This window comes from Aquarana catesbeiana, linkage group LG01 (genome assembly GCF_042186555.1).
Source record: "Aquarana catesbeiana isolate 2022-GZ linkage group LG01, ASM4218655v1, whole genome shotgun sequence".
Taxonomy (NCBI): Eukaryota; Metazoa; Chordata; class Amphibia; order Anura; family Ranidae; genus Aquarana; species Aquarana catesbeiana.
Window position 1 is genome coordinate 187,183,585 of NC_133324.1, and position 23,464 is coordinate 187,207,048.

At 41.0% G+C, this 23,464-nt stretch overlaps 1 protein-coding gene across 2 annotated transcripts in view; it reads right to left on the reverse strand.

Annotated features, from left to right (window-relative positions):
* The window catches only part of TMEM232 (transmembrane protein 232), a 384,711-nt gene that overhangs the window by 327,318 nt on the left and 33,929 nt on the right, over positions 1-23,464 (reverse strand). The window lies entirely within an intron of this gene.

A 23,464-nucleotide genomic window follows, 5' to 3' on the forward strand; every position in this document is an offset into this window, starting at 1 on the left:
ACCTTCTCCATTCAACCAATGTTAGTGGAAGTGGAGACATCCATTTTCCCGCAGTGCATAGTGGTTTCTCCCAATGACCTTAACCTCCCTGGCAATATGATTTTTTCAGATTTTTGTGTCTCAAAACGGTACAATTATTTTGCATAGAAATTTGGCGTTTTATATTGTAGGTCTGTAATTCTTAGCAATAACACATTTAGATCTGTCCACCAAGAGTCTAGTAGACTTCCCGGGTATGATGAAGTTTGAAACACAAAATCATAAATTATAATATAATAAATAAATATAAATAATTAAAAAAAATAATAATATAATAATAATAAAAAAAATTTCCCCACAATTCACTATCGCTCAATTCTGCAAGTGTTCTAATTTACTATCGCTGGTTTCTAGCTGGTCTAAAGCCACTTTTGACGTAAAGGGACACTTTTTGGGTGCTATGGACAATCTCAAGTTTCCAGGCAGAAAGAACAGTATATGTAATATAAAACTGCATGCAGGGCATGGGCCAAAGCACTGGGGACAAAAGGGAAGTGAAATGATTTCATACAGTACTGTAATCTGTAAGATTACACTTTCTACCATACTTCTAGTGCATTTCACATGCTAAATTGAAATTGACTTTCTGATTTAGGCACAGTAGCAGTGCTTTTAGGATATTGAAATCAAGTCATGGTCCAATTTGTATGTTGTTTTGGGTTGTTCTTTAAAGTGCAGTTGTAGTTTGATTTTGAAATATTAAAAAACTTGGGGAACTTGGCAGCATGCTGAAGATGAAGACCACTGCCCTCACACAGCTCTATTTTCCATGGTCCCCCTGCACAGCTACAACTACTGTTCTCCATTCGGTAGGGAGCATTAGTAATACTGACTGGACAGCATAAGTTACGACTACAACTGACATTACAGACGAACATGGTCCTAGGGATGAGTGAATGTGTTTGAAAAATGCAAATTATTATTATTATTATTATATAGGATTTATATAGCGCCAACAGTTTACGTAGCGCTTTACAACTTGAGGGTAGACAGTACAAATACAATACACTTTAATACAGTAGGAATCAGAGGGCCCTGCTTCTTGTACAGTACTGTGCTGTAAAGTAAGAATGCTTTCAAAAATATATATTTTAATTATTTTTTATAAATTTACAAAATGCAAAGAACAGAAGAACAATCTAAATCAAATCAGTATTTGGTGTGACTACCCTTTGGCTTTAAACTGGCATCAATTCTTAACCCTGCACACTTTTGTATACTTGCACAAAGTCAGGGATTTTGTAGGATTAGAGTCAGATGTATGATTAACCTGTTATACCAAGTATGTGCTAATGATCATCAATTTCATATGTAGGTTGAAACACAGTCATTAACTGAAACAGAAACACCTGTTAAGGGGGATAAAAACTGGGTAAGGAACATAAAAAATTGGCTACTAAGGTTGTGGAAGACAGAGGTCATACACCATGGCAAGACTGAGCACAGCAATATCTCTCCCAGGCAATTATTTCTAAGCAAACTGGGGTTTTAAGAAATGCTGTTCAAGCTCTTTTGAAGAGGCACAAAGAAAGGTCACAAGATGAGTATTAATATATGCATTCCAAAATGGAGCTAACTGACATGTTTCAGCCTACCATGAATAAAGATTGATTTTTTTAACACTCACCTTCTTGCCAACTTCACCTTACCTTACCTACACCTTACTCACACCTCCCTACTTTTGTATGCAGGTTGGAGACTGCTTGTTAGGCGCAGGGAGTGAAGAGCGCTCTAGCCTATTTTATACTTGCAATTGGGTTGTAATGCCAGCACATGGTGCTTACGTCAACATCTGAAGATGTCCAGCAGTGCCATCAGCACAAAACTGGCAGAATCCAGTGGGACCCAGGTACACCCATCTACTGACCAGGGAAGTCTGGCCAGAAGTGGTCTTCATGGAAGAACTGTGGTCAAAAAGCCATACCTCTGATGTGGAAACAAGGCTAAGCGACTCAACTATGTACAAAAACACAGGAACTGGGGTGCAGAAAATGGCAACAGGTGCTCTGGACTCATGAGTCAAAATTTGAAATATTTGGCTGTAGCAAGAGGAGGTTTTTTCACCAAAGGGCTGGAGAATGGTACGATAATGAATGCTGCAGGCAGTGAGGCATGGTTTGCAAGTTTGGGGCTGCATTTCTGCAAATGGTGTTGGAGATTTGGTCAGGATCAGTGGAGTGCTCAATGCTGAGAAATACGAGCAGATACTTATCCATCATGCCATACCATCAGGGAGGTGTGTGACTGGGTGCAAATTTATTCTGCAGAAAGATAATGACCCCAAACATACAGGCAAGGTCATTAGGAACCATCTGTATCATAAAGAACAAAGTGTCCTGGAAGTGATGTTTTGGCCCTCAAAGAGTCCTGATTCCCACATCATCGAGTCTGTCTGGGATTACACGAAGAGACAGAAGGATATGAGGCAGTCTACATCCAGAGAAGATCTGTGGTTTGTTCTCCAAGATCTTTGGAACAACCTACCTGCCGAGTTCCTTCAAAAACAGTGTGCCTAGAAAAATTCTACCTAGAAAAATTTATGCTGCTTTGAAGTCAAAGGGTGGTCACACCAAACATTGATTTGATTTGGATTTCTCTTCTTTTCATTTACTTTCGATTTTGTTAATTGTTAAAAAAAAAAAAAGAGATTAACACTTCTATTTTAAAAAGCATTTTTAATTTACAGCATTTTTCACACCTGCCTAAAACATTTGCACAGTAGTGTACATCTGAACCTCCTTGAAATGTCTTGAAAAAAGATTTGACCATTTTTAATGCTAGTAGGCAAGTTATTGTCAAACAAAGGGTATAAGGAGCTTGGCACTGCCCTAGGGGATGTGAGCCAATGCATAATTAAAAATTAAAATACGATTCAACAAGGAGAGGGTCTATTAAAGTCTATTATATCACAAAAAATAGCCTGAAATTTTGTACAGTAATCCAGTGAATGTAATCTGCTTTAGTAGGCCACCATTTCTGAAGGAGAGACAAGGCAAGATTTATCAAGAAATTAAAATTAAAGTGTATTCTTTCACAGAAAATAGCCACAAATTTTACAGTTGATGCACTGGCAGCTTTAGTGGGTTGCAAATTCAGAGTGAAAAACTGATAGTATATTATTTTATAAATAGCCAGAAATATTGTACAGTGAATGTGCTTTATGTAAGCAGCTTCAGTAGGCACGCAATTTCAGAGGGGGAAATTAGGCCAGTTTTAATAAGAAATAAAAAGAATCACTTTTTTCCACAAACATTAGCAAGAAATACAGCGCAGTTGATGCTTTGTATGTAGTCTGTTATAGTATGCCACACTTTCAAAGGGAAGAAGGAAGGTTTTATTTAAATATATAAAAAAAATGTGTCTATTATTTCAGGGACAATACCAACAACATTGTGCATTCGCTGGAGAGTAAATAATCAGCTAGATTAGGCCAAAATTTAAAAGGGGAGACAAGGCAGAGCACATTGTTTCTAGGAAACAATAGCCACAAATATTTTTGTTGTGCCAGAGTGTGAGAATAGGCCACAATAGGCCAAAAAAAAAAGGAGACCCAAGAGCATTAACATTTAAAATTTTGCAACTGAGGCCCAGATGCAGAAACCTTATGTGTGATACCTTTACAGTGGCCAGAGCACCAGAATAAGACCAGAGAGGCTACAGGAGCTGGTAGTAATAGCAGCCCAGCAGAGGTTGCATAAGCTGGTAATGGTGGTAGGCCAGCACAGGTAACAGGAGCTGGTAATGGTGGCAGGCCAACAGAGGTGACAGGGGCTGGCAAAGGTGGTAGGCCAGCAAAGGTGATAATTGTGCCAGGCCAGCAGAGGTGGATGGTGCTGGTAATCTTGGCAGCTGCAGGCTAGGAGAGGTGGGAAGAGCTGGTAACTGTGGCAGCAGAAGCCCAGGAGCTGGTAATGGAGTCAGGTCAGCAGAGGGCACAGGAGCTGGTAATGGTGGCAATACAGAAGAGACCACATTAGCTGGTAATGGTAGCAGAGCAGCAGAGGTGGCAGGGCATGGTAATGGTGGCAGGCTAGCAGAGGTGGCAGGAACTGGTAATATCATCAGGCCAGCGGCAGTGGCAGAAGCTGGTAATGGTGCAAGGTACCAGAATTGGTTCATTTTTATGAAAGTCTCTCTTTGTCACAAGACAATGCCTGCTGCACTGAATGCACTCTCAGATCGCACACTGGCAAGCGAGAGGCATCAGCATGTACTGTGCATGCTCCGGCCAGTGTTCCAGCCTGGACACCTACTAGTTCTTAGGGTCCTCACTTGAAGTGTGTCCACATTTGCCCTTGAACCCAAGTAGTCTAAAATTACATGGTTTAGATTCTGCCTGTGAATGCTGCTAGCAGCCATGCCTGTCCACTCCGATTTGAATCACAACTTAAAAGCATTGCTGAGGTAGCCACTGCCATCACTGGTTCACCATTTAGCAATCTGAGCATCAAAGGCTTATTGGACATGGAGGGATCTTGCCACTCTGTGGAAAGGCATCTAGGAGCCTCTTCCACAGCACCTGTTGTGCTTCTTCTGGCATGTTAATATGAGATCTGCCATTTTCTTCTTTATCAATGATCCAAAAGAGTGGGCAAACAGGAATGGTTGCTCTTCTTTTTGGCCCAAACCTTGGTGCCCATGGGCAGGCATTTTAACATGAATGGGTCCATTCACCACAAACTGTCTGCAACAAAAGAGGCTGAGTCCTCAGTGTCACTTTGGACAACAGTGTCCTCGATAACCTCAGCCCACCCATGTAATACTCCTGGGGTAAGGAAAGGTAAAACATACCACTGGAAACCTGCCCCATTCTCCTGTAAGACATGGGGCAGCACTACCAGCTCATGTGTGTCTTGTCCTGCATCCTTCCCATCCACCCGCAAATTTACCTAGTGGTTTGTAAAGACGACACAATACCCCTGCCCGTGATTGCTGGACCACATATCTGTTGTTATGTGCTTCCTGCTGCTGACTATTAACTTCCACGTTAGTTGATGGTAAGTGTGACCTTCTTGGCAAAAAAATGACAGCTGGGTACATGCCAATGTGGTGCAGCATAGGCCATATATGCCATAAGGTAAGCCTCTCAACCTCTTGACTTCCCTGCCTCTCACTTGAGGTTGCAGATGTTGCAGTGGATGCAGATGGAGAATCTTGTGGAGTGGAGGGAGGTAGGAGGTGAGGAACAAGAAGGAGGAAGAGGAGTGGGGGCTTTTTCTGCTGACCAGTATCATTGAAGGCTCCCTCTCAGATTTGCAGAATAGAATGATATCCCCTCATGATCTCATAGAACCCAAATGACTAGTAGATTTACAATGACTAATACACTACAGGCAGAAGCTGCAAATCACAAGGGTTGACAGCAGATGTGTGAAAAAGGCTATGACTGCTGAGCTATGTGGAGTGGCTCTGGGAATAGCAGTGGCCCTGCACCCAATGGGGCATTGCTATATGGCGGAATATGATTACACCCTCCAGTTCTTACCAGATGCCTCTGCCCCTAGACAAAATCCTCCCCTGCTGCCTTTGTAACTCTCTTTCACTTTCCTGGCACCAAAGTACAGTCTTACACTACATCATCCTCAACCTCCTGAATAATATCCACTCATATGAAAAGCTATAACTGTACACATTCAGGACACCTCTAAAAATTCATGGAGTGCCTCCCTCTCCTGTGCCCGGCAGTAGAGATGTGAAGTGAGAGGATCCTGAAAGATTGCTGTAATCACAGTGCTGTGTGTGTAGTTTAATGACACAACCAAGCAGGTGAACCAGGAACCAGATTGCCTGCACACAGAGCTTCTGAGTTGAGCAAAGCATCCTTGGCAGCTGTGCCAACCTTTCAAAGCTGACCACGTAACGTTGTGGAGGGAGAGTGAGGCCCTCCAGGATTTACAACTTTTCATGTGAGTGGATATCATTTTCAACCACGGTATCTTGATTTATCATTGATAAAAACCTATGTGTGCTTCCCTACCAGCTGCACAGATATTGAAGCTGCTACTCTGTACTACATTCCAGCTATTCTTGCATGGACTACACAGGCTTTTTTTAGGACTTTGCTGTAAGGGGTTAAGCCTAACATTTTGTATGCTTGATGTTTTGTTTTATATAATTTTGCTATTAAAATGTACATCTATTTAGACATACCTTACAGTTGATTGCAGGTAGCTTACTGAGCTTTGTGGTTTGTTTTTTAGTGTACAAACACAATAATATGTAGCCCACCACACTGCAGCCTACAGTAATGCAGCATAATACAGCACTGTGTATAGCACTGTACATACAAATTTGTACATTTCCATCTAACCACTTCCTGCCCTTAGGACATACCTGTATGTCCTCAGGTTTTAGTGGTTATATAGGGGTACTGACCCCAGTGTCTTTTTTTTCCAGCCAGGAATTCTCTATCATATAAAAGTATACTTTATAGCCATTGGATTACTTTTACATGTGACGGAAAGTGGTCCCCACTCCTGTCGCCTTCCCATTCCACTGGGGAGCCTGGGATTGAAAACGGCGGTTTCACTGGCTGATCATAAAAATGAAGGAGGAACAGAAGTTCAAAGATCATTGCCTATGCAGATTTTCAAAGAGTAACTAAACTCTCCTATCCTTTTCAGCCAAGGAGGCTGCGATCTTGGCCTCTGTTTGATCTGCAACTACCATGGTGCTGCACATATGATCAGTTATGACACCAGCCATTTAATGGTTTGACAGATTGGTTGAGAGCACAAGCAAATGTGACAATTAGTATTCTCAGCATGCCAGGAACATAACTGTTCTTTGAAATCATTAAATTGATGGGTTTAGTTCCGCTTTAAATACCACAGTTTGTCGCCATTCCACAGGTGTACCCAATTTTAAACCATGATATGTAAGGTATCTATTTACTTGGCATAACAATCTTTTATATTTTACAAAATTGCATATTATATTGTATTTCTGTGCAATCAAATTCATTAAAGTGTGTTTTTTCAATTTGCATTTGAAAAACCGAAACGCAAATATCATGTGACATAAAAAAGTGCAACTACCAGCATGTTTTTCTCCAGGGCCTTTGTTTTCAGAAAATATATAATATTATGGGGCTTTAAGTAATTATCTAGTAAAAAATGCTAATTTTTACATTTATGAGAAAAGTGTAAGAATTAGCTTGGGCAACTAGTTGTTAAACAAGAAAGATAAAAAAATTACAATGTATTTGACGTGTCTCTTGTGAGTGATTACCTAATTTGCCTATGCAAAATCACAAATGGCTTCGAAAACCAAGAACAATTAAATAATTAAATATTATGAAATAATATTATTTTTATTTAATAATAATAATGTTTAATAAGGAGAAGCATTTTGTTAATAATTCAGTTCGTCCTAAACTTGTCATTATAACTGTACATTGCAACATTTACAGATAGTTTAGAGTCTTTGTTGAACATTTTATTATTTATATAAGTATAGCCTCACAATAAATTATTTACTGATAGGTGAACTGAGACTGGAATCATGGTGAAAAAGCATGAATCATTAGCTCTCTGAGTTATAAATGTTCATGTGTAGATGGTCATCTGTAAAATACTGGGCTGCAGGCATTGTTTATGCTCTGCTCAAAGAAATAAAGCTCTTTCCATAATTCATAGTCAAAATGATTTCTGCAGCTTAGATCTGGATATAGTATGTTGTGTAGCCATAATTATTTTGAAAGCATACTGAAAAGTCAATTGGTTCTTTGACCTACGCCTAATAATAATAATAATAATAATAATAATAAAATCTTTTTGGAGCTTGGACTCTTTGATATAACAGTAGTTCCTATATAAAATGATTGTAGCAGGAAATGCTATGATTGGAATACAGATTTTGAATTTTTTTTACTTAGGGCTAGTTCAAACCAGCTGTTGCATTACAATGCAGCAGCTAATGTGCGGTGCTGCAGTGCCGATGCACCAATTTGGGCGCATTGCACTGTCCACCTTTTTTTTTATGTTTCATGGACTTTATTAAAATATTTTATTATTTTAATTGCCAGCCATGCGTTGTGAAGTGCTGGATTGCTTCACACTGTGCTGTGCTGGAAAAAAGTGCTACTCACAGTGCACACTGCCAGTACACCACTGCAATGCAGAGGTATGAACCAGACACACCAGAGACAAGGCATTTGATGCCTAACACAGTCCCACCGCATCTGGTGTGAATGTAACCTTAAAGTGTTACTAAACCCAGTAATATGAAAATAGTTCATCCGCCCTCCACAGTGCCCACAGCTTATAAATCATCTTTTTACATTAAAATATTGCCACTATATACCTTTTTGGATGATCTGAATACCACGGTCAGTAATAAACTGCACAGTTTCTCCAGTGCTGAGAGTTCAGGTAGGAGGAGATTTTCACTTCAGCCTGTATACACCCCCACATGTGTGATGTCAATATCATGTGACCTGGCTAGCTCTGGGAACGAGTAAATGTTCTCTCCAGCATAAAAGAGACAACTGAGCATGTGCAGGTCGGCTACCCTGCCTGTGTTAGCTGGCCTTCCCCAGATAGACAGTGCAGGTGGGGGAGGATCTGTGCATACAGGATAAAACAACCTTTTTACACAATGCAAAGGATTAACCCCTTACGTTCCACAGTAAGTATAACAAGCATGCTATGCTGCATATACAGACTGATTTTACTGTTGTGTGTTTAGTAACACGTTAAAGCTGAACTCCATCAAAAAGGTTTTGTTTTAGCTTTAAAGTGGTTGTAAACCTCTGACATGAAATATGAACAAAGTACATACCCCTATAGTGTGTGCTTGTTTCAATCCAGAACACTAAATGTTTTTTTCTCTCTGCTGCCTCATTCCTCTGCTATCTGCATGAGTCACGTCTGACAATTTTTTCTGACACCAAACACAGTAACATTATATTGTGCTAAACAAACTTGTGCAGAACAAGAAACCACACCCCACTAGTCCGAATAGTTTTAAAAAAAAATGTATTGATCCTGCAGAAATGAAGACACGCCACCCATTCCCCCTCTGCTGGATCAATAAATATGGTTTTACGCTATTTGAATCAGCTGTGGCTTCATGTTTGCACTATGCAAAGCTAATGCAAGCCCAAATTAGGAGGCAACAGAAGAATTCTGCATGCATATGACTGTTAAAGCAGCTCAAACAGAGAAGTATGTATTCTTCTTCACATTTTTCATGAGGTTAATATTTGATACAGGGGGCACATGGATGTCAGAAAGCTAAAATACGCCTGCAATTATTTGAGTTGTAAGCATTCCACATAACACACCTAAGATACGTTTTTATTTTACACCAAAAATACTCCAAAGCAGTCCCTGTCAAAAGGAGCCTTGAGAACTTTTTGCATGTCTATTTTAGGAGTTTGCATATTGACAATAAGAGCTAAATACCTGTCTGTTACTTTGCCAGTAAATATACCATATCAACTCAATTAAACTAAAAGGAGAAAAAAAGAACAAAGTCAGCTGCTGCCATCTAGTGTTCAAATATTAATTTGTAAACCCAGAGAATACACAGCAGGCTAGGCAATTAAACAATCATAAACAGAGACTGAATCACATCCCTACATATTATTATTATTATAATACAGAATTTATTTAGCGCCAACAGTTTGCACAGCACATATGTGAACAAACATAGGTGAACATCTGCTCATATGCACAATTGCACACAAAAACATACTGATATGCAATGTCTATGCTGCAGTCCTAGTTTGCGTAGAATATCCAAGTAATGTTACTGATATGCTCTCTTTTTTCTAAGATGGAAAAAAAATAATCTGCCCAGCTCTCGAAGCAATGAATTGTGCATGTGCCAAGCAAAAAGGCTTATTAAAAAAAAAAAAAAACACTGTCATATGAAAAAGAATGTGCACAAATTTACCATTTGATCCTGTATTCTAAAACACAAACATATTGTGGCTGATTTACTAAAACCGGAGAGTGCAAAATCTGGTGCAGCTCTGCATAGAAACCAATCAGCTTTCAGGTATTTTGTCAAATCTTAAAGTGGCTTACCTGTAGGTACTGTAAATATATTGACTATATATGCTTTTGCCTACGTCAGCAGCGCATGCACACTGAAGAAATGGCCCTGCCGGTTGCCGTTTCTTCAGGGCCCGTGCCACAGCTAGCGTCTCCTGCGTGCATGCACAGGAGTGACGTCATCGCAGCTCCGGCCAATCACAGCGCCGGAGTCCAAGAACTTTAGAAGTAACTCCGGTGAAAGATGTTGGCCGTGTACTCGGTGTGCCGGAAACGATTCAGGGCATCATTCTAAGGTAAGTATTTCACAATGAGCTAGTATGCGATGCATACTAGCTCATCATGCCTTTGTCTTGCAGGGTTTTTTTTTGGAGGTTTACAACCTCTTTAATTGAACAAGCTGAAGTTAGAAGCCCCACTGCATATGGCTGCTGCATGAATTTCTAGGTAAGCACGCAATGGGGTTGATTTACTAAAAGCAAATAGAGTGTTTGTTCCCTTTGCAAGTGCAGTTGCACTCTACAAGGGAATGATGACCTTCATCACCCAATCATGTGTAAGCAAAGGTCATTGAGTATTTTTGCAAAGTGAAGTGTTCACCATATTCACCAAGATCTGGAGAAAACTCATTTGCATAGTGCAACTTTACTTGCAACGTAAACAGCCTATTTACCTTTAGTAAACCAATCCCTTTGAGTAATGCAATATCCCCATGCATACAGTTACAGAGTGCCGTTTACAAGTTTTTTTTGTTTTTTTTACAATCTCTTTTTAGTTATAGATAGTCATGCACACTGGATGACATTTTATTTCTATAGTATGATATACAACACTAAAATTGCTAAGCATAATTAAATAGACCTAAAAGCCACAAATAAAAAGAAAAAAAAATAATACTTGTTGAAATCCTCAGGAAAGGCTTAATTTATTTATTTATTTATTGGCTGAAATTGTGTAAAGTCAGGCCCCAAACTCAAAACCAAAGAGAAGGTAAACAAGGGAAAGAAAAACAACAGCAGTTACTACCCCAGATTAAATGTTACACATTTGCAAAGGATATAGTGGTGAACCACAAAGAGAAAAATTCTCAATAGAGCGTTGCCAACATCCCACATTAATATTGTAAAAGGGACCCTAAAGAAGAAAGGACAGAGGGACTTTGAAGGCGAACAAACAAAAATTTATAAAAGCATATATTTTATTAGAAAAAATGTTTAAAAAAGCACATTTATAAAAACATGATAGCAGTCTATACAAAACATTTGTGCAAAACAAGAAAAGAATTTACACATAATATATTCTCTACAGATTCAAAAATGAATACAAATTCCTCCATAAGCCTGACATGTTTCAGGACGATGTCCCTTATTCAGAGGCGTTTTTTAGGAGAGAAAATGAATATATTCTGAAAAACAGGTAGAAGTAGACTTAGCATATGCCTTTTATTCAAGGTGGAATCAACATTATAATATATGAAAGTGTCCGATATACATACCAATATTTGATTGTATAAAGAAATATGTAAATATGTGCAAAAAACGGTTTTCTTAAAAGGTTAGATAAACTTCTGCCGCCAATTGGCCACCAAAAAATGATGGACTCCGTCCGTGCTCAGAGAAGCCCGCACAAAGGTCCCAGAGAGGGACGACCACCAAGGCACAGCCACAGGAGAGCCCTGAGGGATAGTAAAATGACTTATTATAGTGACTTGAAATTACGCATAACCACCCCCCACCCCCCCCGGGGTCATTCCCCTCCCATGTACCGAAGCTCAGCATCTCCATTCATATATTCAAAAAGGACACTTATAATAAAAATTCCCCATGTTATTGTAATTAACACAGAAGAGAATGTCTTTCAATAATAGGAAAAAGGGAGGGGGGAGGGGGGGTTATGCGTAATTTCAAGTCACTATAATAAGTCATTTTACTATCCCTCAGGGCTCTCCTGTGGCTGCGCCTTGGTGGTAGTCCCTCCCTGGGACCTTTGTGTGGGCTTCTCTGAGCACGGACGGAGTCCATCATTTTTTGGTGCCTCATCCTAATTGACAGAGCCAACATACAGCCCCAACGCACCACACCCCTTAAAGTGATTGTAATGGTAAATTTTAAAAAATTAAAAAATAACAAACATATCATACTTGCACATAGTGGCCCCCAACCTCATCTTCTGGGGTCCCCCGGTGGCTCTCATGGCTCCTCCCCACATCTGATAACCCCCTTGGATAAGCACTTCCCCAAGGTGGTTACCTTGCGGGCGCACTTACGAGTCCAGCATTCGGTGTCCATAGAGGCCGAATGCAGGACTCAGCCCCGCCCCCCGGTGCTCGCGTCATTGGATTTGATTGACAGCAGGGGGAGCCAATGGCTGCGCTGCTATCAATCTATCCAATCAAGAGCCGAGAACCCTGGGCAGAAAGACAGCGTGTCCCCGCCGGGTCAAGTTCGGGGGTTCAGGAAAGTAAAACGGGGGGGCTGGGGGGCCGGTCACTGCCAGGTGTTTTTTCACCTTATTGCATAGGATGCATTAAGGTGAAAAAACACGCAGGTTTACAACCCCTTTAAGCATACCTTCCAACTTTCTGAGATGGGAATGAGGGACACCTATTAGTAAAAGTATGTATGCAAGGACACAACCCCTGTCGCACACCCCCTTAAAGGAGAATTGTACAAAAAATGATTGGTTAACCTCCCTGGCGGTAATCCCGAGTGTGGCTCGGGGTGAATTTTCATTACCAAAAGCGGTAACCCCAAGTCACACTCAGGATTGCATTGCAGAATCCTGGTCCAGGTTACTTACCTTGTCCACAGGATCCTGCGATCTCCTCCCGCTGTTTCCGCGGGCTGTTCCTCTGCCCGATGCCTCTGTGTGCCAGGCTCCATTCCCTGCGAGCGTCGCGATGCACGGGGGCAGAGCCCGGGGACAAATTCAAGATAGTGAAAAAAACATAACATACATTACACTGTAATCTGTAAGATTACATTACTGCATCAAATCATTTCACCTCCCTTTTGTCCCTAATGATTTTAATATTATATATACCGTTCTTTCTGCCTGGAAACTTGAGATTGTCTATAGCAACCAAAAAGTGTCCCTTTACATCAAAAGTGGTTTCAGACCAGCTAGAAAACAGTGATAGTAAACAAGAATCATTTGCAAAATTGAGCGATGGTGATATTTGGGGAAATTTGTCATCAGACACTGAAAGTAACGACAGCAACAATTCTGCAACTGAGCAAATTTCTGTGTTTTTGAGTTGATTACATTATTGAATAAAATGTATTATTATTATTATTTATAATTATTTATAGTTATTTATGATATTATAAATTCATGATTTCGTGTTTCAAACTTTATCATACCCGGGATGTCTACTACACTCTTGTTTGGACAGATTTAAGCAGTGGCGGTGCGTCCATAAGGGCGCACGGGCGCCGCCCTCACTCTCCAGCCACCCGTTGCATGAATCTATCCCTGGCCACTGTAGTCATCCCCTATTCAGGCGCCCGGCCCCTTTTCGGGCGCCGGGCACCTGAATTACAGCGGTGGGGGGGTGTTTTTGAAGCACCTGATTAAAGCCATAGGCTCTAATAGGCGTCAAAAAAGGTAAACAGTGAGCATCATGCTTGGCGCTCGCAGTTCACCCAGCTGTGTTAGAAAAGCGAATGAATATTCGCTTTCCTAACATTGAACCGCCTCTCCTCCAATCAAGTGCTCGGGTCTGTTACCCGTCACCTGATTGGCTGAAACGACAGGCGCTGTGATTGGACGCCTATCAGGCGTTCAATCATAGGAGAGAATGGGAGAAGAAGACATCGAGGATATTGCTCACCGCCCACTGCCATCACCCGCTGCCCCACCGAGACAGAGCAAGTGCCGGGCAGACGGCGGGCGGGAGGGCACAGTGGCAGCATTCGATGGGCACAGTGGGATCATTCCATTGCACATTGGCGGCATTTGATGGGCACAGTGGTGGTAATTGATGGGTATAGTGGCGGCAATTGATGGGCACAGTGGCGGCATTTGATGGTCACAGTGGTGGCATTTGATGGGCACAGTGGCAGCGTTTAATGGGCACAGTGGCTGCGTTTGATGGGCACAGTGGCTGCGTTTGATGGGCACAGTGGTGGTAATTGATGGGCATAGTGGCGGCAATTGATGGGCACAGTGGCGGCATTTGATGGGCACAGTGGTGGTAATTGATGGGCATAGTGGCGGCAATTGATGGGCACAGTGGCGGCATTTGATGGGCACAGTGGTGGCATTTGATGGGCACAGTGGCGGCGTTTGATGGGCACAGTGGCTGCGTTTGATGGGCACAGTGGCTGCGTTTGATGGGCACAGTGAGGCTGCAATTGATGGGTTTTTTTTTCTTAATTTTTCAGTTTGTTTGCGCCCCCCCCCCCTCAAAAAACTTTGAGCACCAGCCGCCACTGGATTTAAGTGTGTTATTACTAAGAACTACAGGCCTACAATATAAAACGCCAAATTTCCATGCAAAACAATATACCACTTTGAGATTCAAAAATCTGACATAATCATACCGCCAGGGAGGTTAAACCCACAAGTGCATTTTTACTACTATTCCTTTGTATTGGCTTTTGAAATTTACAAATGCAGCAATTTAAAAATCAGATGAGAAACACTTTTTGATGTATATAAAATGCACTACTTATCTAACTATATAAAAATCAGACCAAAATGAGGGAAAGATGAAGAGGAAAGAGGGACTTTGTTCTGAATGAGAGACAGTACTTTGAAATCAGGGACAGTTGGGAGTTTTGCCTTAAGTGAGGGTACCAGCTTTGTGAAATGTAGTATTTCGTTAGCTCTAGGCCCACTCAACAGATGACATTGCTTTGGCCTGGTAATGGATTTCTATATTGCTAAACACAGCATTTTTAGAAGTAGGAGGGAGTGTGCATGTTCATCCCATACTCAGATTCTCCAACAGCTCATTCGGGAGACCGCCAGGCACTGATATTACGTGCTTAGAAGGTAATAAAAGATAATAATAATTATAAAGAAAGTGCGGCATGCAAGTGAGCTATAATGATTTTGTGTTCCTATTTCTCCTGACCACACTGCACTGCTTCCTAGATTTCCACCTTTCCTAAATAAGCCCTGTAATGAACAAGGTATATGTGCTGTGGTTACTGCTTTCCTTCTGTTAGTACATGGCTGGTGTGCTGATTCTCTGGGGGTTATTTACTAAAGGTAAATAGGCTGTTCACATTGCAAGAGAATTTTCCCCAGAGCTTAGAGAATGAGGTATAACTCTGCTGACTTTGTCATCCAATCATGTGCAAGCAAATTTTCCTTGCACAAGATTGAGTATTTTTGTTATGTTTTTAATCCATTTTTTATTTCTTTGTTGCTAATCTTCTCCAGCCTCTTTCATCCAGAGCCGCATGTCATTGCTCCGGGCAGGATTCCCTGATGGTAACAATAGTGGAAATGAGAGCCGGCACAGCCATGTATAGTTTCCACAGAAAGCACGTGGGAGATGGTGACAACTAAGGAGAGCAACAGAGAGACAGGGAGAAAATGTTGTTACCCTAGAACAGGAACTGCCTGAACAAGAACCTTCATGGAAGGATTGCCAGGTTTTATTTTAGGGAAATCTGCAGATTTACATAATAAAAAAAAAAAAAAAAAAGTATAGAACTATAGGCAAGACTTTTTTTTTTCATTTTGGATAAAGTAAAGGAGGGATATAACTCCTGTAGGGTTTATTTTTGCCATCTGTGTCCCATTTGGGGATTTACCTTCACCTCCTGTTTCATAGCCAAACAGGAAGTGAGAGGAAATCTCTGCAAATTTGCAAATTAAGGGAATCTTTCTGGGCCTACAGGTCACCAGAACTAGTGTCCCCATTGGAACCCCCCACTACTTTTCTGGGGAAAACCCAAAATATGGAATTTTCTTTTACTTTCACTTTCAATGATAAAGGTAAACAGGACAAATAGATAGGGAGAATCTCCCTAATGGGGGCACTAACAACAATAAAAACTGACAAGTGTTCTAATCCCTCTCCATTCTATCCAAAACTAAAAAAGAAAAGTTTTGCCTGTAGTTATACTTTCATTTTGAAATTGCATTAACATGTTAAAGCTTATTGAGAATTTAGAGATTAGGTCTACTTCCACTTTTACTTTTGTGAACAGGACCTATTGTTTAAGCAAGACAGTGTAACCATAAAAGAACCCGCTGAACCATTTTCAATATTTTGTAGTATAAGGTTCCATCTAGTGGTCACAGTTCAAAATTACAGCTTCCCTCCTAAGAAGACAAAAATAAAATCAGATTTTGTTATGATGAGGATGGGTAAAAGGAACAAAAAAAGCTCTCCATTAAATCAGCGTAAAGCACAACAGAACCTTCTTAAATATAAGGTATCTGCATGCCCCACTTCCATCACAAACCACAGAGGAAGGTGTAATATACTGTATGTATATCATGTAATATTAATGCAAATCATGCAAATTATTCATTTTTTATGGAAACCATGGCATTTATGGGCCAGGGCTTGGGGGGCATGAATAAAGTATAAGCAGTTCTTGCCTCCCTTATCCTACTAATACAAGGGGGATAGTTTTTCAGGCGCTTTTTATAAACAATTTCAAAACCTCTTAGCTCCTAGTATAGATTCTACTTTCAACTCAATCTCTGACGAGTGCGCTTCTTCTCGCAGGAGGCACATATTACTCTTATTCATAAAGATCAGAAAGATCCAGACGAATGTTCAAGTTACCACCCAATTTCTTTAATGAATGTTGATCTTAAAATATATGCCAAACTATTGGCGGATAGACTTCAGCCGGTTATTCTATGTATTATCAGTCTCGATCAGGTTGGTTTTGTCCCTACTTGCAAAGCACGAGATAACACTATTAAAATAATATCGCTTATTTCTCATTGTCAATCACAAAAGATTCCTCTCTGCCTTCTCTCAGTTGACACGGAAAAAGTGTTTGAACGTCATTTTTGAAAGCAACATTGCAGCAAATTGGTTTATCCCCGGATTTTATCCATAAAATAATGGTTCTCTATACCTGTCCTACAGCTAGGATTAGGGTAAATGGTGTACTCTCGGATCCGGTTCATATATCTAATGGGACCCAGCAAGGATGTCCTCTTTCACCGCTTTTGTATATACTAGCGATGGAACACTCTGTGGTAGCTCTGCAGTCTAATAATTCAATACAGGGCGTGGACATCGCTGGCAAGCAATATAAGGTCAGCTTGTTTGTGGATGTTCTCCTGCTTCATATTACCAATCCGCTGGTAGCCTTCCCTTCACTATTAAAAGAATTGGAATTATTTGGCATCTTAAGTAATTTTAAAATGAATGCTGCTAAATCACGTTACTTAGATATATCACTTCCTGCAGGCACTCAAGACTCTATCGCAGATAAATTCCCTTTTCAGTGGGTGCAGCACTCTATCAAATATTTAGGAGTCCAAATACCGTCACAACTTCAAAAACTGTATGAGCTAAATTATTGCCTGCTTCTGAATATCATGCAGCAGCGCTTTAAGACATGGTCTATGCGTCATTCCTGGCTAGGATGGACGTCCCTCTTTAAAATGGATATACTTCCTAGATTTCTTTACATCTTTCAAACAATCCAGATTTGGATCCCACGCTTATTCTTTGGGCTGGCAAGTGCTCGTGCTGTGTCATTTAGCCCCCTGTAACACCTAAAAAAAACCTGGCTGATCCTGCCAGTTCCTATCCTCCCCTATGTAAACTGACCACGGTGTATCATGGCTGCTGAGCCTGACACCGTGGTCAGTTTACGTGCCTCCACCATCCACAGCCTGCTATCTGCTCTCCTCTCTGCTCCTGTGTCCTCCTCCCCCTCCCCTCCCCTGCCTGTCTGCTCATGATTTTGCCTCCCCCATCCTGCTGCTTGCATAATACTAACCTGTACACACCATCAGCACTGCCTCCTATTGCAGTGTCCCCCTCAGTATATGATTTATAAATATAAATGCTGAAAATACCTAATTTCACAGCCCAGATTGCGGTCACATGACCAGCCAGCTCTCTCCTCCCTACCTCCTCCCCTCCAAACAGATGTCAGCAGAGGAATCTCAGCCCCTCCCGCTGCATCTCTCAGAGGAGGAAAAGAGAAAGCTGGCTGGTCATGTGAGCGCAATCTCGGCTGTGAAATTAGGTATTTGCAGCATTTATATTTATAAATCAAACACAGAGGGGGACACTGCAATAGGAGGCAGTGCTGATGGTGTATACAGGTTAGAGTGGCTTAACAACCACTTTAAGTTTATTTAGTGCAGATCGTCAGCTAGACTATGGTATGATATCCTAGTGAGGAAGAGAGACGCTGGCGGAGCAGGTCTGCCTCACTTGGAATTATACTACACCGCGGCATTACTTAGCAGAACACTAGGCTGGTTCCAACATCGTCCTTTTAAGCAGTGGGTTATTCTTGAGTCTGACTTATCACCAGTTAAACCAAGAACAATAAACCAAATTACCGCGCTTACACAAACATAAATTCTAAATAAGCAGCAGTTATAATTGTGGGGCATACACAAATAGCATATCAAAAATAATCTAAATAACCGCGCTCAAAATTGAGTAATTGGATTCCTGAAGAGTTTATATAATAAGTGAAATAACTGAAAATCAAAAATAAAAATTAAGCTTCAGTGATAATGTCAGAGAGAAAGTCCCAAATCCATATCATTGGTAAATGGAAAACTAGCATAGAGCAATAAAAATTGTTTCTACCTGCGATCCTTAATGTAAGTGGATACTTAATTTTTAATAAATAGTATATGCGGAATTACACTATGGGTTATTCATCTTTTATCCCTCGGAGTCCTCTCTACTGAATACGTGGATACACTGGACGGAGGGTTCCTGTCTGCCTCTCTTTAAAGGAGATCGAATGTGAGGTCCCCCTGGGAGTGGTTAATCTTACAAGCTGTTACATAGCTTGCCTCTGGTAAGCGCTTAATCTTACAGGTGGTGGATTCCTCACTGGGTGTTTGTCGTTGATAATTTCATCACCGTGTGCACAGTGACATGTCTTCAGGGATTTTTGTCTTTGCTATCAACACTTTTTTATGGACTTAGTTATATATATTTATTTTTATTGCTCTATGCTAGTTTTCCATTTACCAATGATATGGATTTGGGACTTTCTCTCTGGCATTATCACTGTAGCTTAATTTTTATTTTCAATTATTTCACTTATTATATAAACTCTTCAGCAGTCCAATTACTCAATTTTGAGCGCGGCTATTTAGATTATTTTTGACTTATCAACAGTACCACTGACTTCTCTCCCATGACTTCTTCCAATGGACCGCTCGCCTCTTTCACAGCTGACCCTCCTGCTCTCCTCGTTCTTATACATCTGGGTCAAGGCCATTGCTACTTTTAGTCTATCTTCACGCCCGGGGCCTCTTACCCCGATTCTGGGCAATCCAGGGGTTTTTTTTTGTAAAATCTTTATTTAGCAACATTTTAGTTTAAAACTACACACATTATAGATATATAGAACAAAACACAGAGAGAGAATGTACCTTGATACAGGCCAGTGCAAGTGACTATTCTAGACTCAAGGTGACAGCACAACTAGTGGCAAGGGGGGGCACCCCCCCGGCAGCAGTCCGAGCAGAGGGGGGCTATGCGCCTCATCAACCTCACCCGTCCCGCCATTCCCAGAGAGGGCGCCCCCCCCAGCCCCCCACCACCAGGAGGCGGAAACAAAAGCCCACCCCAGTGCGGCGAGGTCTCCCTCTCATCAGCTAACCACTGTAACCCTAAATCCAGGCAGTGTAACAAGTAACATAAATGATTACAGCCTGGCATCAAGGAGGCAGTAGGTAGTTATGGACAATCCAGGGTTTTTAACCGGGTGGTCAGATAAGGGTTTTCTTTGTTGGCAACCACTACATCCATCTCCTATTCAACATGCACTCACTCTAAGGGGCCTGAAACCCCTGAGTGAGCTCAGCCCTTTATCTTGGTTTGGAAGAGGAGACTGACTTCAATACTTCAAACTACGCCCTTTTTATGATGGATTGGGCAAGGAGTGGCTTTGTAGGGGCATGACCAAGTTTGAGAAGCTGTGTCTATCTGACCAAAACTGTACACATGCCCTTTCTAAAATTTATGGAATTCTCCTATCTCATGCATTCCCCCGCCGCCCTTTTTATATCCGGGACTGATAGCAAGAATGGGATAAAGAATTTTATCTTACATTTAAATCAATTTTAGCCTCCTACACGCAAGAGAGAAACTATAAAATTATAACCAGATGGTATTGTTGTCTGGCCCTATTAAATAAAATCAATCTGGCTATACCAGACCAATGTTGGAGATGTGGTGGGCCTAGTGGTACACATCTACACATGTGGTGGTCTTGCCCGGCAATAAAACCATACTGATCTGCCATATTTTGCCTAAGTCACTTGATTATGTGCAAGATCTGGCCAGAGACCCCCGAGGGTTACCCCCCTATCCCCGATCCCGGGATCTATTTCATCCATTAAAAGGGAAATATTGAGATTTTTACTGATGGCAGGTAGAGCTTTGATACCTAGATATTGGAAATCGTCAGTAATACCAACAATACGGGAATGGGCTGTGGAAGTGAATTATATTATGCGTATGGAAGAGCTGGTAGCTTTATCTAACGAAAACAATTTTAAGTTCAGGGAGATTTGGACCCCATGGGTGCAGTCTCTTGGATCCCCTATATTCTTGCCCTTTATGAGGTAATAGACAATCGGCAACTTTTCATGAGTTATATCTGTGGGTCAGACATTTCGAGGTACTAGACAAATACATATATACAAACATATATTTATGAGTTTATATATCCATATATTTAGGTTAACCCTTCATTTAATAAACATGGAAGCATGGTTGGGTCGGCCCCCTCATTGGAATAGTTGTAGACTTCTCAAGGATTAGTGTGAAAGGTTGCCATCATCCCTAAAAAGTGTAAATAGAAACCTCATATGATTGGGATTTTTAGGGCAACAAAAAATGGGAATATTTAAAAATTAGATAAACTTTATTTATACAAAGAATTATTAAGAAATAATTAAACACATGAAAATATATAATTGAAGAGAATAAAAGAATATGATACACTACAGAAGTGGCAAAAAATCATACAATCCAACGCGTTTCAAAATGATTAAATTTCTTCTTCAGGGATAAGTTTTTGCCATTATCTGAAAGGCACAAATGTAACATAAGTATACATACATATATATTCGGAATACCAACAAAAAATATGTGTAAAAAAGAGGCTTACAGTAATCATGATTGACCCAGCGGATTCTCAGCGTATCACTCCAAAAAGAACTCCCATCCAGTCCGTAACGGTCTTTGATCGTGCAAAAGAGCCCCCAGATATTGAAATCCAAAGAGAGACGCCAAATTACCCCGAGCAAAGAAAGAGAAAGACGCTAGGGGGGAGGGGAATGTGGAATCTGTGAAAATATATATATATATATATATATATATATATATATATATATATATATACACACATCATCTGTAAGGGAGATATAACATCTGTGGCAAAAAAAAAAAAAAAAAAAGGAAAGGAAACAAACCAACCTTGCATGGAAGATGCGAGTTTATGTGCCTTCAAATGCGAAAAATTCAATATACAGTAGAGAGGGAAAATTCCCCATCCTAGAACGAAGGAAGGAAGAGGAATAAAAAATTAAAAATAAAAAATGATAATACCTGAAGGTAGAAAAACAGTACCAATTGTGTCCAGACATCATGTTGGACTTGACCCAAAAGGGGACTGAGTCTGATATGTTTCGTAATGAAACGATATATATAACTGATGAAAAAAGGAATATACAAATATCAATGAATAAAATCGCGTGAAGGCGCTGAAGCCTGAGAGTACTGATGAAACGGGATCCACCCCAAAGGGGGGAAAAATCCAATCCTCAGTAATTGAAAGAATTAAATGTAATATGTATGAATAAAAAACTATTGGCCATGCGTTCATGGCCAAGAAGCAGCCATGTAGCAAAGACCCCATAAATTAATAAATATAACTAGAAAATATCTCACTCCCCGGACATTGTCCACAAATAGGGGAAAAAAGTCTGGAGAGGACGGGCAGTTAATCATAAAATATCAATCAGTCAAAAAATAATGATTGAAACTTACCACAGTTTTAAAGCATATCTCCCACAGACGAGCACAGGTATATCCAGAGTCCAACAGGGTCCAGGAGGGACAAAAATTAGCTCCGAGCCCAAGTACAAACCCACGGCTGTCTGATCCTAACAACAAGTGATAGAGAAATGACGCTGGCGGCTCAGGGGCTCCCGGCGTTCTCCTTATAAGTCAGTGCTAATGAATTACTTAACGAGCGTCAGGGGATGACGCCGCCTCGAGAAGCAGAGGCGACGTCATTTCCTCCGCTCACATTACATGTCAAACGAGCGCCCGTATGTCGGGACGTGGGGAGAGACAGGCCGGCATCCCGCCCCGCCCCTCCCAACGCCAATGACCGGAAGGACGCATGGAGAGACATACACTGCTGACACTGATAGAGCGCCCATATGTCAGGACGTGGGGAGAGACAGGCCGGCACTCCGCCCCGCCCCCCCAATCGTCCATGATCGGAAGGACGCACAAAGACATACATTGCTGACACTACTGAAAAAATGTCAAATGTTGGACCTTGAAGGAGGCAAGAACACCTTCCATCAGATCCGCGCATAACAGGGGGAACGTCAAAAGACAGTTCCCACCCCTATAGATCAAGGGTTCAAAATAAAGTGTACAGCATGGTCTCTATTAAAGATGAAAATTAACAAATACCTCAAAAATCCCATGAATAACTGGATATGTGGGAAAAGGAAAGTACCCCCTATCCAGTGTTAAAGCAGAGACTCATTTAGAGGAAAAAAATCCAACAAGGGATAAATCCTCAAAAGGAGAACAAAAAACCCCCGACACAGGAAAATCCATCATATACCAGAGGATGGCGTCGGATAGACGCCTCGAATGGCAATGGAAGACAAGGGCCCCCAAACTGATGTTGGGGGCCCCCCCTGTGCCGGGTGCACGATGTGACCACAGATCCGAATGAGGGCAATTGGAGGACCACCCGAGAAACAATCATGTCATGAGAACTAAAGCAAAAAAATACAAAAATAAATAAATAAACAAAACATGAGAATATTATGGACAAGACAGAGAGAACACAGGATTTTCTCAGCCAGTCCACGAACTATCTTTATACAAAACAAAAGAAATACATAAAGTCATATATAAACAGAATATACCCCAATAGACATTATCATTCCAAATGATGATCCATCGGCTATATACAGTGTGAAAAAAAAAAAAATGGATGGGAGGGGGGAGAGAAAAGGGGAGGAAAAAGAAAGAGGTT